Consider the following 6100-nt stretch of genomic DNA (forward strand, 5'->3'; position numbering starts at 1 on the left):
TGTTTGGTGGGATTGGCAGGGAATCATCCACTATGAGCTGCTCCCCTACGGCCAAACTCTTAATTCGGATCTGTAGTGTCAACAATTGGACCGTTTGAAGAAATCAATCGCCCAGAAGCGGCCAGCTTTGGCCAATAGGAGAGAAATTGTGTTCCATCAGGACAACGCCAGGCCACACATCGATAGTGACTCGCCAGAAGCTCCGGGAGCTTGGTTGGGAGGTTCTTATGCATCCACCTTATAGTCCGGACCTGGCACCAAGTGATTACCACCTGTTCCTGTCTATGGCGAATGATTTTGCTGGTGAAAAATTCGCCTCAAGAGAAGCTTGTGAAAATCGACTGTCCCAGTTTTTTGCCAATAGGGACAAGGGTTTCTATGAGAGAGGCATAATGGAATTACCTTCAAAATGGCAACAAGTTATCGAACAAAACGGTGCATATTTGACCTAAATCGGATCATTCTAACTATGCTAAATGAAGCCTTCAATTTCATGCAAAAATGGATTTCTTTTTACTACACTTTATACCATATGTATACAATATATGGTATATACAAACTGGTGGAATGACGTGAAGTGACTAAATAACGACGTCTTTAAAACGTCTTTTTTGTGACATCTTAATGACGTTTCTGTAATAACTTCTTAATGGCGTATTATTGACGTTTAGAAACGTCATAAAACGTCATTAAGTCGTCTAAAATGTCGTCATCGGTATATGACATTAGACCATCATTTTGACGATACTTTCACAACATTTTTAGTCATTCCTTGGTTATTTTTGATCCTGAACTTACTAGATTTGGATGTCACTTTGACGTAAGTCTGTTACCTGGGAGAAGTCTCAGACTCGAATCTCAGCAATGCCCATACAGCACAGAAGCTTGCAGCAAAATTGCTACAACGTTGCAAGATTGCATATTGCAGTATTGCAATGTTGCAGAGACATTGCAGTGACATTAATTTGCAATATTACTTTAACAATATTGCAGCAATATTTGAAAAATATTACGAATATAATATAATATATTTTACTTATTTGCTAATTATTTTGGTAAATGTTCATTTTAGGGGAGTCATCTCCGATAATCTTGATCTTGATATATATTATAGAGGTCATCCTCCTGGTAGCAGGGGTTGCTGGTACGGACCGTCCCCACTCTTCTGAGGACTCTGCGGGCATGGATTGGCTGGTGGCAACTGATGGTGGGGAGGATTGGCTGCAGGTGGATAGGGCTGCTAAGGATGGCAATAAGGGAAAAGCTCGATGTCGAACAAAGTCGTCAGTTGGAAGAGCTGGTCAACAGTCGCTGACTTATTCCACCAAAGCTAGCGAGACTGGGACGTCTCCTATCCCGCCTGGAGTACGGGTGGCTAATGGTAGAAGTGCCTGTTGGCAAGATGGCTGGCACACTGAGACCTGCTGGTACACCAGGGCTTGTTCAGGGGACGCAAACCCGCGTGAGAAAGGTTCCCAGAACTGCGGCTGTGGGCATTAAATGTGGTAGTAGTGGCCCTTCCTACGCTGATGTTTTGAGAAAGGCTCGAGAACAGATCCAACTAGATGGAATCGGAATTGACAACAATAGGATTAGGCGTACTGCCAATGGCTCTATCCTTATTGAGGTAGCGGGAACCGATCGCTCCGTGAAGGCAGATTCCTTGGCCGCCAGATTCAGGGAGGTTCTGCGAAATGAGGCGGAGATTTCCAGGCCTATTCTGAAGGGCGAACTGTGGATCTGAGGCCTTGATGATTCCGTCTCTACGGATGAGGTGGCCTGCGTCTTGGCGGACCTCGGAGGGTGTCTTTCTGCGGAGGTGAAGACTGTCCCTATTAAAAGCATGACCAATGGATTGGGCTCTATTTGGGTCCAATGCCTTTTGGCTGCGGCAGTTAAAGTCGGTTCGTCTGGCAAAATTCGCATTGGTTGGACTGTTGCGCGCGTGGAGCTATTGCGTGCTCGTCCACGGCAGTGCTTCAGGTGCTGGTAGTATGGTCACATCAGGAACGAATGCAGAGCTGATGTAGACCGTTCTCAGGCATGTTTCCGTTATGGTAGCAAGGGACACGCGGCCCGTGTCTATGTGGCAGAGACGCGATATGTCGTGTGCGACTTGAAAGGTCATCCGGCCAAACATCGGATGAGGTCTGCTTGCTGCAAAACCATGACTGTAGTGGCAGAGCAAGAGCAAGAGCAAGAGTGAGATTAGACTGGATCGGAGGACTGGTCTCAATATGACGTCTAACAATGGCGCTTAGGATTGTCCAGGCAAACATTAACAGGAGTTGGCCTGCCTATGATTTGCTAGGTCAACATATGTTGGAAATGGCCATTATATCGTTATATCATATGCTGTTGGCTTTACATCGGAGCCTCCCAGGAGACGATGCAACTGAGTGGCTTGTTAGCAGGAGCGGACTGGCCGCCATCACGTGGAAACCATTTTGGTGTCCGCTTGGTTGCCACATGGTTAAATAGAGACGAGATTTTGTTGCTGCTAGGATTGGTCAAATTACCATTGTATCCTGTTACATCTCCCTTAACGCCAGGGGTAGATACTTGGAATTTTTGGACGAGTTGAACGGCCTTATTGAGGAAGTTGATGAAACGAGAGTGCTGATTGGCGGCGATTTTAGTGCTCGGTCAGCCACGTGGGATAACAGGGCTACCAACCGTAACGGGCTGCTAGTTGAGGAATGGGCGGCTGAACGAGACTTATGTCTTATTAATAATTGCGAAGTTCTCACAAGCGTGAACCCTCGTGGGTCGTCAGTTATTGACCTTACGTGGGTGTCTGCTCGTCGGAAGCATTATGGACTGGATGGTCGATGTAGAGACCGAGTCGTTATCGGATCATCTTTACGTGCGTTATTGTATTATCGCACCCGGGTCTTCGACTAGTGTCGAGAGTGTCGGGTGACCATTGGTATCAGGCATCCTCGATGGAACCTTTCCAAAATGGACAAGGCCATGCTTGTGATGGCACTTGAATGGTATGGGGAGGCGAGTCCAGCGGCAGAAGAGGCTATTTCGGCCGAAACCTTTGCCAATTGGGTGGATCGGGCCATGCGTGGGGCCTGTGATGCGGTGGCGCCTAGATTTGGCCGATCTACTCCTAGAAGGAGTGTGCACTGGTGGACCCCGCAGATTTATATGTACCGACAAAAGTGTATCCATGCGCGAAGACAAATGAAGCGGTTCAACAGTCGTCTAGCATCCGAAAGCGACATGGTAGAAGGGGAACGACTGCGGTTACGCAGATCGTACATGGTGGCAAGGAATAGATTGCGCAGTGAAATCTCCAGAGCTAAATCGGATTCTTAGAGTGATCTAATGATGACGATTGATGCGGATCCGTGGAGAAGCCGTACCTTTTGGTACTCAGTCGTCTGCGGTGCTCCTTCCCCGGACTGTCCGAGAGCCTGAGTGAGGATGTATTGTAAGTTCTTTTAGACTCGTTATTTCCGGTGGGCGAAGTTGATGCGGGTAGACCAAGCCGGAATGACGTTTGGAGAGAGGAGTGGGCTGTACTGCCAGTTGAAACCTATGGGGCTATTCATCATCGGAGAAAATACGCCAATTCTGCGCCTGGCTTGGATAGGATTCGTTCTGTCATTCTGAGGTGTTGCCCCAGAGAAATATTGGACAGGCTCACTCAGTGTTTTACGATGGGTTTACGGAGTGGGGTATTTCCAGGGATATTGAAACGTGCTGGACTTGTACTGATCCCTAAGCCTGGAAATCAAGATGCTCCAGTTCCGAAGGCGCGGCCTATTTATCTCCTTGGCAAGGTTGGATAAATCTTGGAAAAGGTAATCGTCGGCCGATTGAAGGCATGGATGGCTAATTATCCTGCTTCCGAATTATCAGATAATCAGTTTGGTTTTCGGAGGAAAGGTCCACGTGTGACGCGATTCTGCGACTCCGGCAGATTGTGTCTGAGGCTGTTACGGAAAATGATGTGGCAATAGCCGTCAGTCTAGACATATCTAATGCCTTCAACTCGTTGCCCTTTGCGCGCATAAGGGAGGCTATGCGTATGAAGGGCTTTCCATCATATCTGAGAAGGATTGTCGAAAACTATTTGATTGGTCGTGAGGTCGAATACTCCGTCGCTGGTTGTGGTGTGCAACGGCATGCAGTATCTGCAGAAGTTCCGTAGGGGTCTGTTCTCGGCCTCCTGCTATAGAACCTGATCTAGGACTTAGTGTTGGAGACACGGCTGGAGGTGGGCTGCCATATTATTGGATACGCTGACGGTACTATGGTGGCCACTTCAATGACTATTGAATGCACCAGGATACGTACTAACATACAAACGGCAGCTGTTGTTCACAGGATCGAACAGCTTGGGCTTACAGTCGCAGCCCATAAGACAGAAGCTATTCTGTTCCATAGAGGAAGGAAATCCCTGCTTTTTCCTGAGATCAGGGTGGGACACGAATACATCTAGGTGGCCGGCACTCTCAAATATCTTGGGGTTATCTTGGATAGTTGCTGGAGATTTTACGACCACTTCCGCTTTGTAGCGGCAAAGGCCAACAGGGTGACCAGGGCGTTAGAGCGTCTCATGCCGAATCTGAGGGGCCCTTCTGAGGCGAAAAGACGGATGTATGCTGTTTTATCAGTCATATTATACGCGGCATCTGTCTAGTGCGATGTTTTGGCGCCTGTGTCCGTGTCTGCAAGGCGTGCTCAGGCACCCGTGCTGAGGGTGCAACGCTTTTTGGCGCTTAGGGTGGTGGCCGGATATAGATCGGTGTCGCTGAAGGCGGCGTCATTTCTGGCACGGATTCCACCGCTGTTCCTGACGGCAATCTACTACTGTCGGATGTTCCTGCGCATACGAGATCTTAAAGCGTATGGAATATGGACTGATAAGGTGGAATCTGATGTCAGAAACGAAGAGAGACTTTTGTTGGAGAGGCAATGGCGGTACCCACATCGGTCAGCCGGGACTTTCAGGTGTGAGAGTGCGTGAGGCCATCCTCCCGAATTTCATGGGTTAAATTGACCGTGACAGGAGATGAGGTGTATGTTTCCATCTCACGTAAATTCTGTCTGGTCACGGCTGCTTTCGACATTTTCTTCACCGTATTGATAAAGACCGGACCAATCAATGCGCGCATTGTGATGACGGGATTGATACTGCTCAACATATCTTGGAGAATTGCCCGACATGGGCTGAACTATGTCAAACGATTGGATATGATTTATCACTTCCTGCACTCATTCGTGCGATGATGTTTTCGGAGAATGCGTGGAAAGTCGCTGTCAGATATTCTGATTTGGTGATGTTATCGAAGGAGGTGGCGAAGAGAGACCGACAGAATCTTCTCAGCGACAGTAGCTGAATATAATGATCTCCTCACGTAGGGGAGAGACTCCCAATCTTTTAACGGGAAAAAGCTAATTATCTGCTGCTGCCACCCGTGCGGTGGTTTGCAAATTAGAGGCGGGTTGAGGCAGAGGGATTATTTATTGTCATTGGCTGGGTTTCCAGGTCGCGAAGCTTACTTCTGATTGGTCGGGCAGCGGGGAAAGATAGTCGACTTTCCTCTACTGCAATTACGCTGCAATTACGCTTATAGAACAATATTTAGAATAGTACTCGTTAGTGGCAATCATTAATACTAAAATTTGTCTTATTGCATATTTCTTATACTTCTTATACCGTTTTTTTTTGTGGAGAAAACACTTTTTTAGATTTAATATTGTACTTGTTTAATTTTTTGGTTTTTTTTATTTCATTAAAATTTATATTCTTAAACAAAATATTATTTTTTAAAATGAAGAAAATAAAACTTTTATTTCGTTTAAAGAAACCATGTCATTTGATGAAACAACACTATTGTTTTAAATAATATTTTTTAAAAGTTTCTCTCAAAATTTAGTAATTCGATTTGTTTAATTTGGATTTTCTTGGATTTTTTTATTTTTTTTATTAGGATTAATCATTATAACATTTTGTTAAAAATGTAAAAGTAATTATCACTGGTTCACTACATTACATCAATATTCATCGCATATTGAATGTTGTTGCATTCTTTCAACATCTATCAGCAAATTATCTAATAAACAACAAGTAAAAATTATG

Source organism: Odontomachus brunneus, unplaced genomic scaffold, assembly GCF_010583005.1.
Source record: "Odontomachus brunneus isolate Ranch 3 - 2012 unplaced genomic scaffold, Obru_v1 Obru_scaffold_055, whole genome shotgun sequence".
In the NCBI taxonomy this organism is placed as follows: Eukaryota; Metazoa; Arthropoda; class Insecta; order Hymenoptera; family Formicidae; genus Odontomachus; species Odontomachus brunneus.